Source organism: Corythoichthys intestinalis, chromosome 19 (genome assembly GCF_030265065.1).
Source record: "Corythoichthys intestinalis isolate RoL2023-P3 chromosome 19, ASM3026506v1, whole genome shotgun sequence".
NCBI classification, from domain to species: Eukaryota; Metazoa; Chordata; class Actinopteri; order Syngnathiformes; family Syngnathidae; genus Corythoichthys; species Corythoichthys intestinalis.
Window position 1 is genome coordinate 13,749,889 of NC_080413.1, and position 20,566 is coordinate 13,770,454.

General features: G+C 39.4%; 1 long non-coding RNA gene across 1 annotated transcript in view; it reads left to right on the forward strand.

Annotated features, from left to right (window-relative positions):
• Positions 1–20,566, forward strand: part of LOC130907409 (uncharacterized) — a 197,351-nt gene that overhangs the window by 174,248 nt on the left and 2,537 nt on the right. The window lies entirely within an intron of this gene.

The following is a 20,566-nucleotide window of genomic DNA, read 5'->3' on the forward strand; positions in this document are numbered from 1 at the left end:
TAAAGAATTTATTTGCAAATCATGGTGGAAAAAAGTATTTGGTCAATACCAAAAGTTCATCTCAATACTTTGTTATGTATCCTTTGTTGGCAATAACGGAGGCCAAACGTTTTTTGTAACTCTTCGCAAGCTTTTCACACACTGTTGCTGGTATTTTGGTCCATTCCTCCATGCAGATCTCCTCTAGAGCAGTGATGTTTTGGGCTGTCGTTGGGCAACATGGACTTTCAACTCCCTCCACTGATTTTCTATGGGGTTGAGATCTGGAGACTGGCTAGGCCACTCCAGGACCTTGAAATGCTTCTTATGAAGCCACTCCTTTGTTGCCCTGGCTGTGTGTTTGAGATCATTGTCATGCTGAAAGACCCAGCCACGTCTCATCTTCAATGCCCTTGCTGTTGGAAGGAGATTTTCTCTCAAAATCTTTCGATACATGGCCCCATTCATTCTTTCCTTTACACAGATCAGTCGTCCTGGTCCCTTTGCAGAAAAACAGCCCCAAAGCATGATGTTTCCACCCCCATGCGTCACAGTGGGTATGGTGTTCTTCGCATGCAATTCAGTATTCTTTCTCGGGTTGTTCCGATCATGTTTTTTTGCTTCCGATCCGATCCCGATCGTTTTAGTTTGAGTATCTGCCGATCCCGATATTTCCCGATCCGATTGCTTTTTTTTTGCTCCCAATTCAATTCCAATCATTCCCGATAATTTTTCCCGATCATATACATTTTGGCAATGTATTAAGAAAAAAATGAATAAAATGAATATATACATTCAACATACAGTACATAAGTACTGTATTTGTTTATTATGACAATAAATCCTCAAGATGGCATTTACATTATTAACATTCTGTGAGAGCTCCACAGATAGAAAGACTTGTAATTCTTAAAGGACATTTGTGACTTTGTATATTGTGACTCAATATTACCATCTAGTGTATTTGTTGAGCTTTCAGTAAATGATACTGTAGCCCTGCCCAAATGCATGATGGGAAGAGCAAACCATGACTGTGCATAGTGCTACCAATTGGTATATCTTCTCTGCGTTGGGAAATAACATAGGGTGTTAAGAAAAAGATCAGATACTACCTTGCTTCCCCACTTTGCTTCCAACGATATATCTAATCGTAGGGAAAGGGATTGTAAGGCATTAGCTAATTAAAAAAAGGCTCCAAAGGCTGCCAAAATTCACTCTACTCATTTTATGCTGCCTTTTAGCTCTCTTTAAAGGCAAAACGACGCCATTACAGATAGAGCGCGACAATGCGTGAGTGGGTCGTGCAACGCGTGCATTAATTGCGTTAAATATTTTAACGTCATACATTTTTTTAAAAATTAATTACCGCTGTCATCAGGATAAATTTGATAACCCTACCTTAAGCCTAAACTAAAGACTCTGGATGAGTGTAACATATTATGTCTGTAACGTTAAATACAATTAGAAAACGATTTAATTTAAAAATATGTATTAAAAAAAGGCATGTCCGATATTTTTTTGCCGATTCCGATACTTTGAAAATGACGTGATCGGACCCGATCAATCAGGATTGATCGGGACATCTCTAATTCTTTCTCCTCCAAACACGAGAACCTGTGTTTCTACCAAAAAGTTCTATTTTGGCTTCATCTGACCATAACACATTCTGCCAATCTTGGGCCTGGATGCGTACTGGCTTCAGCAGGGGGACACGTCTGGCAGTGCAGGATTTGAGTCCCTGGCGGCACGTTGTGTTACTGATAGTAGCCTTTGTTACTGTGGTCCCAGCTCTCTGTAGGTCATTCACTAGGTCCCCCATGTGGTTCTGGGATTTTTGCTCATCGTTCTTGTTATCATTTTGACGCCACGTGGTGAGATTTTGCATGGAGCCCCAGATCGAGGGAGATTATCAGTGGTCTTGTATGTCTTCCATTTTCTAATAATTGCTCCCACAGTTGATTTCTTTACACCAAGAGTTTTACCTATTGCAGATTCAGTCTTCCCAGCCTGGTGCAGGTCTACAATTTTGTCTCTGGTGTCCTTCGACAGCTATTTGGTCTTGGCCATAGTGGAGTTTGGAGTGTGACTGACTGAGGTTGTGGACAGGTGTCTTTTATACCAATAATGAGTTAAAACAGGTGCCATTAATACAGGTAATGAGTGGAGCCTCGTTAGACCTAGTTAGAAGAGGTTAGACCTCTTTGACAGCCCGAAATCTTGCTTGTTTGTAGGCGACAAAATAGTTTTTCTCCACTCTAATTTGGAAATAAATTCTTTGAAAATCAAACAATGTGATTTTTTTCCCCACATTCTGTCTCCCATGGTTGAGGTTTACCCATGTTGACAATTACAGGCCTCTCTAATCTTTTCAAGTAAGAGAACTTGCACAATTGGTAACTACTTATTTGCCCCACTGTATGTTGGCAGTAAATTCCACTCGGTTCACTTCAGCGCAAAACAGTTCAGCACTTTCAAGCTGTTTTATGGCACTTTTAATAGATGTTTTTCCATTAAATTAAACATAGAACCGATCAACGTCAGCAAAGACTCTTGAAAAATTGGTGAGTATTCAGTCAAGTTGAGGCCAACCGAAAAGCGAAAGATTGTCTTCTCAGTTCATCATCCTGAATGCAATTTCAGTTCTTCAGAATTGTCAAATTAACAATTTACTGTAGCCTTCTCACTACAATCTCGACGCCAGTTTTGCCAACCGCAGTCTCTTCTCGCCACTGCCGCCATTGAAAAACAAGCCCGCAAATTCCTGTAGGGACTAATCGATCGAAAGCTCCAGAAAATAAAAGCCCAGATTGGAATCATGTCGCAACTTTCCAAGTCAGTTGTGTTTGGTGTTTTAATTTTATGACGCTGGTAAAAACGAGAACATCAAGGAGGCAACATGCCGAGCTCTCAAGGACGATTTGGTCTACAGGACCATGCATGGACTGTAGAAGATCCCGGCCAACAATCCGACTCTGACAACAAATATATACAACGTTCACATTTATCTTCAACTAATTCAAACCATCTGCTCGATTTAACAAGACTTACATGAGTAAAGCGCTGCAGTGGAGAGTCTTCAAACCCGGATTTTGATTAACATTTTCAGGAAATCATACTCCTATTACACAAAACTTACTCCAAAATTATTCAAGGTTAGGGAAAAGGAATTTATGAATTTAGTCAAAACTTTTGAAACACTTTCTATGGCAACTGATTGGAGCTGTGTTGCCAAACCTTTGAGGATAAGAAGGTCTGAGGCAGTGTTGTTTTTGTTAACAAAGACTATAGTAAAAATATTTTGTCAAAGAACACTATTTTCATGACAATGATGAGAAGATAACGGGCTCGATAATGAGAATCTAAAACATAACGAAACAAATGCCAGTTTTCATCTGACGAGACAAGAACCAGACGAAGATACGCCATAGTTTCTGTCACGTGTTCGCAATGTGTCACATTTTATGTGTAGTTGGCTTTCATCGTAGCAGTGTCTGGTTGTGTCACTCTAGTGACGTGCTGCGCTCCCCAGCCCCAACACTCCAGTGTATCCTCTCCAGTCTCCAAGCTTGCTCACACGGTAAGATTGATTTTCTTATCTTACCCAGAGAGATTATTCAATGTTGATGTAACCTTTAAAGGTCTGTGCGAGTGATCATCACACACTAAATGTAACCCGTAGCGTTAGCATAGCATTTGTGTTAGCATTAGGCTAATGCTAAAAGCGAGCGTCTTTTAAACACTCTGACAACTTTTTTCACATACAGTTCGTGGCGTCCAGGTGGGTATAATTAATTCAAACTAATGTACTGTTCCTGCTGTGTGTGTTAGGGGTATCCCCACCATTCAATTCGATTATGATTCAGGGTGCTACGATTCGATTCTTGAACAATGATCACGGTATTGACGATTATCACGGTTATCACCATTATCGATGCATCGTACATTACTAATTAATAAAGAAGACCAACAAATATTTGTTCATTATTTATTTAAAATATCCTAATGATTCAACAGGAACGAGGGAAACATGCCCATACAACAAAAAGCTGCCCTAAAACTGCTTTTTTATTTATTTATTTTTACAACAAAGTGCAAAAACATCAACCATTTTAAAGGGAGTACTTATTTCACTCAAATAAAATTTACACAGGTGGAATGAATTCCACATTTTCTGGAAAAAAAGTGTCTTTAGAAATAAGCCTTCTTTTAACTAATATACTTTGTTTTCACAGATTTCTGTACTATTTCGCATGTTTGTAGTGTTACCGCTGTACTTAATCATGGTTTTACACATTCTGGATATGAAATACACGTTAGCGAATTAGCTAATTAGCTTAGCGCTCGGCGCTAACTACTAACACTTCAAAAACAACAACAATCAAGGCTAAACAGTACAAGAGGGTTTGTGTACTCACCTCTAATAGACGCACACGGGTCATAGCAACACACTCAGGACATTTTTCAATTGACGTGACTTGAAAGCACAGCTGGACATCTGAAAGACGAGGAGCAACTAACTACCTCTCTTCCCCTCTCGCTCAAAAAATAACGTGCGCACAGAAGCGAGCCGGGTCGCACTTCTGTACCTGCCTGTCTCATACACAAATTTATTTTCCAGTCTTTTAATAAGGAGTTAATCTCTCTCCCATTTACCGGGAACATCCATCATAACGTTGTGCGTGCGTCCGTTAACGATGTACGGGCGGCAGACGTGTCTTGAATTTCGTTCCGCTACGAGCGACTGTCATAAAGTTATGAGGAAAAAAATCATCGTTTTTGAGCCTTTATGAATCATAATCGAATCGTCACGTGACGAATCGTGATGCATGTAATAATCGATTTTTTGGAACTCCTCTAGCGTGTGTATTATCACCAAGTTGGCATTGTCCTTGAAGACGCTACAATTTGTGCTTGTCTGTCCATGTTCATCCGAAATAGTTGGAAACAGTTATTTTTTAAGTAGATTTTTATTTTATTTTATAGACAAAAACATTTTTAGTAAATATCGACTAAAACTAGACGAAGACAAACCCCTTTTGAGATGACTAAAATATAACTGAGACTAATAAGTATTATCGTCCAAAAGACTAAGACTTAGACAAAAATTAAAAGTGCTGCCAAAAACAACACTGATCTGAGGTTAGGACAATGAACCAATTTGCATCATAAAAACAGGAACTCTTGTCAGTTAACAAACTATTAATAGTAGTGATGCACGATAATGCATTTTTCAGCCGATACCGATAACCGATAATTTCCTCCTCGTTCCAACCGATAACCGATAATGTCAAGCCGATAATTCTATTAAAAGATTTATGTAAAATTTTAAAGTATACACAAAGAAAATATTACTGTGCAAAAATAGAATTTATTGCTCTTTTTTTCAACATAAAATATGAACAAGTATTCAATTCTAAATCTAAATCTAAATAATGACAGATTGTCTGACATTGTGTAATGGTAAACTTTTGGCAACAATTACTTACAGAGTAAATACCTAAGTTGCACAAAAATTCCTTTAAAAGTAAGCCATTCCTAACATATATAGCATTAATACACTGCAAAACACACCTCCTTAAAACTAGTCAGTTTTAAGTGTAAATCTATTGGCAATAAGTGAAATTATCTGCCAGCGCTTCAAGTGTATTTTTCTCAGATTTCTTAGAAGAAAAATAGCTAGCTGAAAATAATCTTAACAGCCTTATTTTAAGCAATACATTATTATACTTCATCCTAAAAAAAAAAAAAAAAAAAAAACTTGGAAGAAGAAAAGATTTTGAATAATATTTGTGGCTACATAATATTATTATTTCATTACAACAGGAATGTGCATATTTAAATTGATAAGTGTTAATAAGTGCCAATACGTTTTGATTATCTACTATGACTGTAATTGAGCAGACAAATAAGTTAAATTAATTTGAAAAGTGATTGCTAATGTTATATGCTTTGTTGCACACTGTGAAAATGATTAACTCAAAAGAGCGAGATGTCATGTACCCATTCTGTAGTGCTTTGTTTACTTTTGCGGCACTCACGACATTTGCTTTACAGCAGCTAAACTGATACACAGCTGTACGATTTGGATGGAGTTGGAGCTCGCATCTCCGTGCTTGTTGTTTTGTGCCTGAGTTTTGTTAAGCCGAAAATAAAGGCAGCGTTACAAAGTCATCTGACCGCTCGTCATTTTCCATACTGAATGCATTATTGACTGGCTGACTTCGTTTTCTCCATGTTTAAATTATCATCTAACCACTGTGCCGTCATGATAAGCTTGCTTATTGGACATCTCTTTTCCAAATGTCCGTGGTGAAAATGTGATTGACATGTTTTTCATGAAGAATGGTGGTCGTATAAACTGCATTATTTTTTTATCCAGGGCTTTGGCTCTCGGGTCATTTCGGTAAAAAAAAAAAATCGTGTCTCGTCTCGGCGGCTTCGTTCGTACCGGATAATCTGCCCGCACTGGCCGGTTCGCCGCGGAATATTCGGGGCCTGGCTCTGCTTGCACGCCGTGGGGAACACTCGAGAAACCGGAGTGTTCGCCAGAGGTCCTGAAGCCGGGGAACCGGGCTCTGCCCGCCCCGCCAACGGCGCGGCGGCCTGCCGGACCGGCCAGAGTGGCGGGCTCCGTCGGAAGACGGCTACTTGCAGACTATCGGTCTCCAGTCGTGCCGGTGTTTAGCCTTAGATGCGAGTTTACCACCCGCCTTGGGCTGCTTTCCCAAGCAACCCGACTCTGTAATGTCACAAGCCCCGTAGTTTAGCTTGTGTTTACAATATCTTTAGCATTCCCGCTAGCAACAGCCTCGTATTCGTTCCAAAAATCTTTGTGATGCAGTTTTAAATGGATGCTGGGTTAGTGGTTTTGAATGAGGATGCTTTTTTTCGGCCTCGTGGAACTTCTGCGGTACATGTTTCGCAGATGGCGAGAGCGTCGTTTTTTTAGTAACAGCCGCCATAATATTCAACTATTTCTTGTCGTGTAACTCCGCCTCCTCAACCCCTCCTCCCTCGGGGGCTTCAGAGAGGGGAGGGGTTGAGGAGGCGGCGTGCTGAATTCTTCGGTTGTGCACATTTGGAGGCTAAATCAAGTATATAATTATCGGATTACATTATCGGTTGAATTTTTTTATTATCTGCATTATCTGTGTGACGTCATAATTGCCATTATCGGCCGATAATTATCGACGACCGATATTATCGTGTATCTTTAATTAATAGTTAATAATGGTGTTCCACAAGGGTCTTTACTCATCCCATTGATGCTGTTCCACAAGCCTCTTTACTTATCCAATTGATTTTAACATCATACTTTACATATACTGTATATCACTGGATACGAGATTTGCTTGACAAAATTGTTGAAAATTATTCTGTTCTTTTGATCAAACTGGATTTTTTTTTTTAAGCAAAGAGCAACTGTAATCACAATCTTCTGATTAGCATCGATTCATGATGACACTTCGTTCCGATTTTCCAACTTGGAAATTTTAAGTTTCATCATAAACCCTGGTAACCCCAATTTGAACACTTTTGCAAATTCAATGCCCTCAGAGAACCTACCATGAATGTTTTTGGAATGTGGGAGGAACCCTGTAAAGTCAGAGGGAAAACACACCACACGTCAATGAACCTCATCTTGACAAATCTTGGACCTCATTTCCATTTTTAATGTGAATCACAGCCTTAGAGTAAGAGTTGCTCAGCAATTTTTGCCATTTGCGGTGACGCCGTTATGACGCGTGATGGGGGTTGCGGTCAAAGTCTCCACTTGAGGTCACCTGTGACATTTTCCTTTTAACTGACTCACACAAATTCTCGCAATGAGCATCGTAAGGTCACCCGTGATGGAGAAAACCCCCCATAATCAATCCATTTTGAAGCCATTCAAAATTCAATTAATTTCAAACTTCTATTATTAACTGTCCACGTGATTCTGGCTGAAATTCTTGAAGACGTCTAATGAGAGTGGACTCCCACATGACAAAGCAGTTGCACCAATGCGTTTCCTCTTCCTGTGTTTGGCCGGGGTGGAATTCTACTGAAACTTCGGCCCTTAGAGAGGCCAGTGAATGGGACGTGGAAGGACTTGAGTTGGCTTCAGTTCAGCGAGCTCGCTTTTGTTGCATCACATCTCTTTTCCTCCCCAGTCTAAACGTCTCTTCATTAATCGCCCAGGCTGCAAAGCTCTTGACTGTACTACTTCGGCCTCCTTGTACACTACTTACACAGAGTCCTTCACGTTTGACTGACGCTTACAGAGACAGTGGTACAGTAATAACATTATGCCTGTAGTTCACATCATAGAAACCTCACATCTGTTCTAGCTATCACCACTGCCCCCTTCTGGGAATTCACTGTCTGTTCACTGTCTACTATCTCTGAACATGATCAGCTCTCTAGTAAATACAATGCTTTTGTGTGTAAAGAATGAAGAAGGATGTGAGTGGAAGCAAATAAGACGAGTCCTAAAAGTGACAAGTGCACTATCGTTTAACCATTAAGGTGAAGTAGAGGGTCTCCAAATGCCACAGCAGGCTCCCTGGCAACATCTACACACAAGGAGGAAGTGAAGTGCATGCCGGGAAATGACAAGTCTTGCACAAATTAATGCACCGCTTTGCCCAAAGATGAGCTGAAACCACAGCGTTAATTGCTGTTGCTTGCTTTCTGGATTTACTTGAGTTCGGACGTGCCAATGGGCGGTGTGACCCTCTGGAAGTTCACACAAACACAACTCAAGGAAAGGAAGAGTCTGCAGGAGGTTCTGCAAACTAATGGGGGCTTTACACGACTGAGTTTTGAAACAGAAACTGATCAGAACCATTAATGATGACACCTGAAAATATTTGAATATTGTTGAGTTTGCATCCACCTGAAAGGTAGAACATTGGAGTAAAAGGACTATTTGATGTATATTTTTTTTGTTTGTTTGTTTTAGGGCTGTCAAAATTATCGCGTTAACGGGCGGTAATTAATTTTTTAAATTAATCACGTTAAAATATTTGACGCAATTGCCCAGCTCAGACAGATTTAAATGACAGTAGAGTGAAAGGCCCACTTGTTAATTGTGTTTTGCGGAGTTTTGCTGCCCTCTGCTGGGATTGGGTGCGACTGATTTTATAGGCTTCAGCACCCAGGAGCATTGTGTAAGTAATTATTGACATCAACAATGGCGGGCTACTAGTTTATTTTTTGATTGAAAATTTTACAAATTTTATAAAAACGAAAACATTAAGAGGGGTTTTACTTTTAATATAAAATTTCTATAACTTGTACTAACATTTTTCTTTTAAGAACTACAAGTCTTTCTATCCATGGATCGCTTTAACAGAATGTTAATAATGTTAATGCCATCTTGTTGATTTATTGTTATAATAAACAACTACAGTCCTTATGTACCGCATGCTGAATATATATATCCATCTTGTGTCTTATCCTTCCATTCCAACAATAATTTACAGAAAAATATGGCATATTATATAGATGGTTTGAATTGCGATTAATTGCGATTAATTACGATTAATTAATTTTTAAGCTGTAATTAACTCGATTAAAAATTTTAATCGTTTGACAGCCCTAGTTTGTTTATGTTGATCCTCTCAAATGTGATTTGATGACAGAAACGGTACATCGTGCACTACTTGAGTTTCTTTAACCACTGGAGAGCTGTGTGATTCTGAGCTTCGTCAAGAATTCCCAAAAAGGTAAAAAAAATACTATTAATTCATTCTTTTTTCAATCATCATTTTAATAGCTTTTCAGAACATTAACAAGAAAGCTGAACTGGTTCTCTATTCAACAACTTTATAACAGGTTTTGCAAAAGACACTCTTATAGAATGTACTTTTATAGGTTTTCCTTTCATTTGGTGTCACTCAGTATCGTTTTTGGCAGCCCTTTTTAATTTTTGTCATAGACTTCATAATTGTATTGACGGGTCCCATCCGTCAGCCACTGCGCAGCGCCTTCAAGTAGGGGGCCGTCCTTCAGTCCGCTTCAGTTATTCGCAGTCGGTCGCAGTTAGTCAACACATACAGCGATCCAACGCCGGATATAGGTTGAAAAATTAACAAAAGCTGTACCGCATACAAACAGGAAGGATTGTCTCAGGAGTGATTTGTTCGAGGATTCAAGGTAATTATTACCGTAATTTCCCAAATATAAGGCGCACCCGTGTATAATGCGCACCTCAAATTTACTTGTAAAATTTAGGGAAAATTATTGTACCCGTTTATAACGCGCACCCTAATTTTAGCACCAATAAATAGAAGAATACAAGAAAACAGAGCTCGTGTCCAGATACAGAAATGTCATTTTACTGACTGGTGAAACATAGCACATTGGTAGTTCAAAACATTACCATAAACGGACAATATTTATGGTAATAATATGATTTCACAACTTCTCCAACTTACCAGAATCTAGGAGAAAACAAAACAGATGTGACTTTTCTTTTAAAGGCTGCTGTATAACTTGCTCGTTTCATCATGATGAAAAAATGTTTCTTCCATGGATTGATATGGTAAAATGAAAATGAGAACGTAAGTCGGAAATCCGTGAGCGCTCATCGCTGTCAACACGACAGTAACAATGGGAACTATTGTTATTTGGGTTTGAGTTTCCCGAGGGACCGATATAGTTGACAGACTCAGGAAGTGTGTGTGCTTACGTTTGTTATGGTCCGAGTTGCGGAGCTGCAATAAACGTCGATTCAAATGAGTTCAAGAAACTAAATTCTGTGCTTTATGAAGAGTGAAAAAAGCAGAATTTAACACAGACGAAATCATTCGGCCGATTGGAGTGAAGTATTACCGAAACAAAATGGTGACGTCACGTACCGCAATGGTCGGCAACGGGTCGCCGCATACGTTTCTTCAACACAAAGTGGCCGTGTCAATAAAAAAATCGGTTTATATATATATATATATATATATATATATATATATATATATATATATATATATATATATATATGTAATATATATATAATTCTGTCTCCATCCATGTACCCGTTTATAATGCGCACCATGATTTTACAAGTTGATTTTGGGGGGAAAAAGTGCGCGTTATATTCGGAAAATTACGGTATATTATATATAAATGTGAAAAAAATCAATGAGAGAAATTAATTTATGTAAATAAATGCTAACTGCCCGTTTTTTTGCCCTTTTAACAAAGAATCGAGACTGTTTTAAATATATATTTATAAAGAATTCTGGGATTTAAGCATTTATTCATATGAATTGTCAATGTAAAAAGCTCTTTGTTGTAGGGCTGCTGCCACATTGACTAACAGACTAGCATCGTACTTCGACATATATCTGAAAAATAAATGCTAATGGCACGTTTCTTTTTTTGCTTTTAACCAATAATCGAGACTGTTTTACATCCATACGTATCTACAAAGCATTCAGGGATTTAAGCATTTATTCACAAGAATTTTCACCAGAAAAGCTGTTTACATATGGTGTATACATCTCTGTATACATATGGTTTACATATAACTCTTCACTCTTCGCTTGGTGTAAAGAAATCAACTGTGCGAGCAATTATTAGAAAATGGAGGACATACAAGACCACTGATAATCTCCCTCGATTTGGGGCTCCATGCAAGATCTCGCCCCGTGGCGTCAAAATGATAACAAGAACGGTGAGCAAAAATCCCAGAACCACACGGGGGAACCTAGTGAATGAACGACAGAGAGCTGGGACCACAGTAACAAAGGCTACTATCAGTAACACAATGCGCCGCTAGGGACTCAAATCCTGCACTGCCAGACGTGTCCCCCTGCTGAAGCCAGTACATTTCCAGGCCCGTCTGTTGTTCGCTAGAAAGCATTTGGATGATCCAGAAGAGGACTGGGAGAATGTATTATGGTCAGATGAAACCAAAATAGAACTTTTTGGTAGAAAAACAGGTTCTCGTGTTTGAAGGAGAAAGAATACTGAATTGCATCCGAAGAACATCATACCCACTGTGAAGCATTTTGGTGGAAATATCATGCTTTGGAGCTGTTTTTCTGCAAAGGGACTTGGACGACTGATCTGTGTAAAGGAAAGAATGAATGGGGTCATGTATCGAGACATTTTGAGGGAAAATCTCCTTCCATCAGCAAGGGAATTGAAGATGAGACATGGCTGGGTCTTTCAGCATGACAATGATCCCAAACACACAGCCAGGTCAACAAAGGAGTGGCTTCGTAAGAAGCATTTCAAGGTCCTGGAGTGGCCTAGCCAGTCTCCAGATCTCAACCCCTTAGAAAATCTGTGGAGGGAGTTGAAAGTCCGTGTTGCCCAACAACAGCCCCAAACCATCTCTGCTCTAGAGGAGATCTGCATGGAGGAATGGGCCAAAATACCAGCAACAGTGTGTGAAGAGCTTGTGAATAGTTACAGAAAACGTTTGGCCTCTGTTATTGCCAACAAAGGGTACATAACAAAGTATTGAGATGAACTTTTGATATTGACCAAATACTTATTTTCCACCATGATTTGCAAATAAATTCTTTAAAAACCAAGCAATGTGATTTTCTGGGGGGTTTTTTTCCCCACTTTCTGTCTCTCATGGTTGAGGTTTAACCATGTTGACAATTACAGGCCTCTCTAATATTTTCAAGTCGGAGAACTTGCACAATTAGTGGTTGACTAAATACTCATTTGCCCCACTGTTTATTGATTGGGCCCAGTATTGACAGGCTTGCTTTAACCAATCAGATTTCATCAGATATGCACACATTACAGGATTTCCCCAGTGCTATATAAGCCTGGCAGTTTGCCAGGCCCTGTCCCCCTTCAAGCTAAAACAAGTGCTGTAAAAGAAAGTATGAAAGTATACATTTTTTAACAGCATTTTACCTGGTTGATACTTTTAAAATCTCAAAGGCGACATCTTATGGTCAGTATGTGAACAAACATGTCCCAGCTCTGTGTCATCGCACTAAATTTCATTGTATTTTTGTGTGTTTGTTAAAACTGTATTTGCATAGTATTGATCAGTGGTCATTCGCTGCCACACTCTCCCAATTCAAATGGTTTGGAATTCTATCGCTTTCAATGGCATCCAATGAGATAAACATGAAGGACAACGCAATAGATGATGGCCATCCACAACTATGTCCTCAAAACGATGAATTTCTTAGAAAAGCATAAAACCCGTGTTGACGTGAACGTATCCTTAGCGCCCCTTAAAAACCTCGTGACGGGGGAGAAGTCCGAAGAAGTGTTTCAAAACATTGGATGAGGCCCTCTTCGGGGCTATGGGAGCCATTGTATCACTGGCAATGCAACCTGCATGAAAATTGGATTCGGAGGCCTTCCGACGCGGGGAATGTGTTCATACGGGAGCGAGCGAGGCAAGGGGGAGCTTGGGGGGAAATAAGGATAAGAGCCTCTTCAAAGCAACCCATCTACTGAAGAAGCCAGCGTACTGATTAGTGTGGGAAGACTAGTGGCTGAGAAGACAAAAATAGTGGGGGAGGGACGGTGTTCGGGCAGAACTTTTACTCCGATCTCGGCCTTGATCTCGGCGAACCCGTTTCCACTTGTCAGCTTCTTTCCCGCCTTCCCTGAGCAGCGGGCGCCTTCCACCGGAGTCATCCCCTTGAAATAGGCTAATTGTGTTCAGTTGACCTCTTCGGATGCAACGGACCTCACGAGTTAATCACGCAGCAAAGCTTCTTAGTGACAGGCCGGCGCTTAATTGCATACCATCAATCTGGTCGCCAGCAAATCTTCACATTCCACCCGCATGGGAATGAGTGGACGTCTGCTTTGGGATGAGGCAAATCTTCACCAGATTAGTAGTCATCCTTCCAAGTCTCGTTCTCCATCTAAGCTAATTTTGGGGGTCTAGATCAGGGATCCCGAATCTTTTTCGCACCACGGACCGGTGTGATTTGGTCTTATTTTCACGGACCAGTGTTCTGTCAAATTTTGCACCCTTATAAAATTTTGCTCCCAAAGCTTTTGTGGCGATTAAAATAGCCCTCTTTTATATTCAGTTGGACTCTCGATGTTATCCAACGGTACTAAAAAACTATTTTCATATTAATGCTTAACGACACGGCGAAGTCGTTAAGTGAGAGAGCTGCGTGCAGTTGTTGTGTGCAGCTAACATAGCAAATATAAGTTAATATTTCTTTCTTTAAAGAAAGTTTGTCGTGCGTACTTTGGAATCGCTGCATTCGCAGTCATTTTTAACGTTACGTGCATGCCAAATTTGTCAGAACACCGGCAATGTGCGGCAGAAAAATACAGCAAATATAAAATAACATTTGTTTTTAGCCCGGTCATGTTAAGTTCAGGGAAAATACTAGTACAACTCACCCGCTGAATCAGTGGGAGGCCTGAGCTTGTTTCGTTGAGACGAGATGGTCCCGAGATGGCAGAGTGAGAGAAGCCCGCTTCACAAAGATGCGATGTTGGAAATTATAGCACAGTTTTCAGTGCTCTTCTAGCGATGTCAGGATATTCCAAAATGACACACTTCCGGGTTTGGGAAGGGACATTTAACGGAGTGCAAAAAAATTTTAAAAATGCAAATTATCCTTGCAATTACAGTACGTGTTGATAATGTTTTTTTTTTGCTTTTAACCAAGAATCGAGACTGTTTTACGTCCATATCTTTATAGGATTCAGGGATTTAAGCATTTATTACAAGAATTTTCAACTTAAAAAGCTCTTTGTGGTGATAAGGCGGCGCCACAGTGGCTTAAAGACTCGCAGCACATTTGACATATTTACATAAAATAAATGCTAACTGCCCCCTTTTTTTTGCTTTTAACCAAGAATCGAGACTGTTTTATGTCCATATCTTGAAAGGATTCAGGGATTTAAGCATTTATTCACAAGAATTTTTTACGTGAAAAGCTCTTTGTGGTGATAAGGTGGCACCACAGCGGCTTAAAGACTAGCAGCACATTCGACATATTTACGTAAAATAAATGTTAACTGCTCGTTTTGTTTGCTTTTAACCAAGAATCGAGACTGTTTTACGTCCATATCTTTAAAGAATTCAGGGATTTAAGCATTAATTCACAAGAATTTTCAACGTAAAAAGCTCTTTGTGTGGATAAGGCGGCACCACAGTGGCTTAAAGATTAGCAGCACATTCAACATCTTTACGTAAAATAAATACAGACTGCCCGTTTTTTTTTTTTTTTTGCTTTTAATCAAGAATCAAGACTGCTTTACGTCCATATCTATAAAGAATTCAGGGATTTACACATTTATTCACAAGAATTTTCAACAGAAAAACTCTTTGTGGTGATTAGGCGGCACCACAGTGGCTTAAAGACTAGCAGCACATTCAGCATATTTATGTAAAATAAATGCTAACTGCCGGTTATTTGCTCTTTTAACAAAGAATCGAGACTGTTTTACGTCTTTATCTAGAAAGAATTCATCGGAAAAAGCTCTTTGTGGTGATAGGGCGGCACCACAGTGGCTTAAAGACTAGCAGCATATTCGACATATTTACGTAAAATAAATGCTAACTGCTTGTTTTTTTTTTTTTTTTTTTTTTTTTGCTTTTAACCAAGAATCGAGACTGTTTTACGTCCATATCTATAATTAATAAAGGGATTTAAGCATTTATTCACAAGAATTTTCAACGTAAAAAGCGCTTTGTCTGTGTTCCCAATCGATTAACTTAGAGATTGGCCCCCTATTGATTAGCCCCACACCCGGTGACCTGTCAATATATTATGACGTCTATGGGAAAAACAAAATCAAGCTTCTATTTTTTTTCTTTTGTAGATGCTTGTGTTTTTGGACTGACTTCTGTCTCTCTAGTTTCTTTCCCTACCAAACAGTGGGTGCCACTGAGCTCCTCCACTGTCACAGAACACTCACAGGCGGACACACTTTCAGCTTCCCCTCCTTGAAAGACCAGCATCCGCCACTGCTCTGCATGGTCACAAAAAGTAAACCTTACTATCACAAATATTTCTCTAGATTTCCCTTTGTTTGTTTTTTTTTTAGCCAGAAAGTTGCCATTTTGAAATGACTAAAGTTTTGGATCATGTTTATGATTCTTTTTCCATACACAATAAAACAACTGTGTGAACATCCACAGGGAGTGGTGATTCCATCATTTTGCCAGGAGTTGTATTTTAGGCTATTCCATCTCTCTCCTGGTCCCTATGATATTTTTGGGCCCCCGAAGTGTTCACAACCCAACAAATCCAGTAGTGTGACAATAAACGGGGAATGCAACCTGCCACCACCTGGAGTTAGTTTCATTTTTGTGCTCATCTGCTCACTCCATGCTGAGCCCTGGGAAGTGGGGTGAAAACACTAACCTTTTCCACAAAGCAATAACTTCCCACCATGACATCGAAGCAACACGGCTTCAGTTGTTCCTCAGACCTCGCTGTGAGAATGTCAGCCGAGCTCTTTTCATCTGAGGGGGAATCCTATCTGATTTACTTTGGCTGCGGCGCCTGTTTGTACGGGGCCATGTTTCATTTGAATATCAAAGGCGGGCGAGGAGGTGGCCAGACACTTTAGACGCAATATTTCGGACTTCCATAGAGGAATGCGACGGCTTCAACGTGCCCAACAAAGAGACCCGATCAAGTGACACAATGACGCTACTGTGGCGGCGGAGCGATGCTAATTTATTTTTGACGCAAATGAAACCCTTAAATTTGCATCTCAGTGTGCGCCTCTCCACGCTTCAAACGTTAATTGAGGAATAGCTCCCATTTTTTGCCCATTAACCCCGAGGCAGAGCGGTGGCGAACATGTCGCATCTGGTGTTGTGTTTGTATTTACCACGCAGTGACAATGGCAAGAGTCAACAGTCTCAACACATCGTTTGGCGAGATAAAAGAAGGAACCAGGAGGTGCTTTTTTTCATTGCTTTAGCGGTGAGGACATGAATCTCCTAAACCTCTGCGAAGTTGGCCCCCCATCAAACGCAAATTAACATATAAAAATTATGTCAATCGTTGTGCTACTGTGGTATGAAAAAGTATCTGAACCTTTTGGAATTTCTCACATTTTTGCATAAAATCACTATCAAATGTGATCTGATCCTTGTCAAAATCACACAGATGAAAAAAACAGTGTCTGCTATAACTAAAATCAACCAAAGATTTATAGGTTTTCATATTTTAATGAGGCTAGTATGCAAACAATGACAGAAGGGGGACAAATATGTAAGTGAACCATCACATTTAATATTTTGTGGCCATTTTGGCAGCATTAACTTCAACCAGATGCTTCCTGTAGCTGCAGGTCAGATTTGTAAAAAGCTGGGAAAGGATACAAAACCATCTCTAAAAGTCTGGATGTTCTTCAATCCACAGTCAGAGAAGTTGTCTATAAATGGAGAGAGTTTGGCACTGTTGCTTCTCTCCCAAGGAGTGGCCGTCCACCAAAGATGACGCCAAGAGTTCAGTGCATAATACTCAAAGAGGTAAAAAAGAACCCTAGAGCGTCTTCTAAAGACTTACAGAAATCACTGGCACAGTCCAATATCTCTGTGCACACATCAACTATATGTAAAACTATGGCCAAGAATGGTGTTCATGGGAGGACTCCACGGAGGAAGCCACTGCTGTCTAAAAAAAGCATTGTTGCTCGTTTAATGTTCGCCAAAAGGCACTTCGACACTCCACAGAAGTTGTGGCAAAATATTTTGTGGACTGATGAAACCAAAGTTGAATTGTTTGGTAACACACAACGTCATGTGTGGAGGAACAATGGAACAGCTCATCAACATCAACACCTCATCCCCACCGTGAAGCATTGTAGAGGGAGCATCATGTTTTGCTGCCTCAGGGCCTGGACAACTTGCAATCATTAATGGAAGAATAAATTCAAAAGTTTATCAGGATGTTTTGCAGGAAAACCTGAGGTCGTCTGTCAGACAGTTGAAACCAAAAAGAGGATGGATGCTGCAACAAGACAATGATCCAAAACACAGAATTAAATCAACTTCAGAATGGTTTAAGAAGAACAAATTACACGTTCTGGAGTCAAAGTCAAGACTTCAACCCCATTGAAATGCTGTGGCATGACCTAAAGACAGCGATTCACGCCAGACATCACAGGACTGGAGTAGAGCAGTTTTGTAGAGACAAATGGGCCAAGATGAGTCCTGATTGATGTGCCCGACTGACCTGCAGCTACAGGAAGCGTCTGGTTGAAGTTATTGCTGCAAGGGGGGGGGGGGGGGCAACAAAATACTAAATGTGATGTTCACTTACATATTTTGCCCCCTTCTGTCATTGTTTGCATACTATCCTCTTTAAAATACGAAAGCCTATAAATCTTTGGGTGATTTTAGTTAAAACAGTTTTTTCATCTGTGTGATTTTGACAAGGATCAGATCACATTTGATGGTGATTTTATGAATAAATGCAGAAATTCCAAAATGTTCGGATACTTTTTCTTACCACTGTACCTTTGTGGTCGAGTTGGAGTGGGGGTGGCGGTTGAACTCTTGATGACCCAAAAAAAAAAAAAGTAATAAGAGCAAAAACGTGGCAGCATAAACGAAAATTTTACAGCATGAAGTAGAACAAATATAGCGCAAACGAACAGCACGACTTAGGATCCATTTTGTAATAAATGGGGGGCTGTGTGATCCCATCACTATAAATTAAAAGGAGAATGTCTACAAAACCGTTTCAGCACAAACCAGTTTCACGTCACAAACCAGCACATACAAAGAACAAACAATTGAGACAATTTTTAGTCGTTTTTAATAAAAAATGGCTGGTTGACATCAGATTGACATATTAAAGAATTTTAACTATCTCAAAAACGAGAGCAGCACAAACGAAACTTTTTACAGAATTTTTAGTTTTTATATGAATTTGTATCTGAGAGGGGGCCATCTTCACAGAGCTATTGTTCAGTCAATTTAGAGCTGTATAACTGTGCAATCCTTTGTCTTTCACCCTACTTTTCCGTGGTTTAATAGCGCTCACGAACTTGAGTTATACATTTGTTTAGAGCACACTTCATCAATCATCTCAAAAACAGTTTATCAGAAGAAATTTGTTGAGTAGAAATTGGACCTTTTCTTAAAATGACATCATTGGATATGGAACTGTAAAAACTTAAACGCTATAACAGGCCAGTAGTTGGCAACTTGGCAAGAAATGCTGGTAAAAGTCCCAGACATTTTTTTTTAAAACTGTCTTTGGAAAAGCATTTGTAGTTCCTAAAATAGTGACACCTCTTTTTTCCTACCAGGGAAAAATAATACCTCCAAACAAATATCTAACTGTTAACAATACAAGTCTGACAATAACCAAAAATAAAGACACACGATAACATTATCTTACCCTGATGCTAACATTGAGACTTAAATACAGGAGACTCTTGTTCTCCTCCATTGTCATCGTTAGCTAGCATGTCTGTTTCCCCGCGATGCGTTTCATCTCCCACACGGCTTTTATGTATTTTCTTTTTTTGTATGTTTATACTTGTGAAACTTTATAAGTCAAGGGCAATCAAAGGTGAAAAAGAAAAAAAAAAGATAGCTATTGTGGCCGTGTAGCTGAAATGCCTGCTGGCTCGATGCTAGCTGATAAAGGCAAACAAAAACATGGTAATTGTTTAGAAGCATAGTGTTCTCACGAGCTACAGACACTCTTTTTATCCCCGGAGTGGTTTTATTTATAAGACTGAACCAGCATCTTTTGCTTTGTGAAACACAGCCTCATCCAGTTTCACAAGCATTGTTGAATATATTGTTCATTCTCCCTCAGCATGATGGAAGCGGTCTGACCTCATCTTTGTTTTTAGATTCCATGCAGCACGCACAAAACTCTGCCTTAAACTTCAGCATTTATCCCCTCGCAGATAATATTTGAATAGTCATGGAAGACATATGCTTGAACTTGTGCATTGTTAATATTTACACTTAAAGTGTTTTCCCTCCAATTCTCCCTTGTGTGTAATTTTGGTCCAGCATTCTGCTTCGAAGCTGTGATCATAGATTAGCTCAATTTACATCTTGACTCATCTTGTGTCTCCTTCCTGGGGACACGTTTCTGATAAAGGTCCCTATAGGTGTCAATAAATCTTGAGTTTGGAAAGGAATTTCCGTTTGGCTGTGTAAACTGTTGTTTGAAAGCCAGGAAAAGATAAATTCACGAAACTCAGGCAGATTTAATTCCAAAATTGAGGGGGGGTGATTTAATAAGTCAAGCCAAGATTTTTTATATTGCGCCAATTTACAATAAAGTCATCTCATATAGTTTAACATATGGGCGAGATCTAGACTCACACTTATGACACATGATTAAAGGGATCCACGGATAGAAAGGCTTGTAGTTCTTAAAAGATAAACGTTATTATGTTTTAAAATAATTTGATATTGAAAGCCTTCTTGATGTTTTCATTTTTATACAATTTGTAAAATTATATATATATATCGCAGTTTTTTTTCATAGTTTGGCTAGGGGTGCGACTTATACTCTGGAGCAACTTATGTGTGAAATTATTAACACATTATTATATCATTTCACATGTTACTTTGGTGTTTTGGAGTGACAGTGATGGTTTGCTAAACTTGTTAGCATGTTCTTTATGCTATAGTTATCTGAATAACTCTTAATAG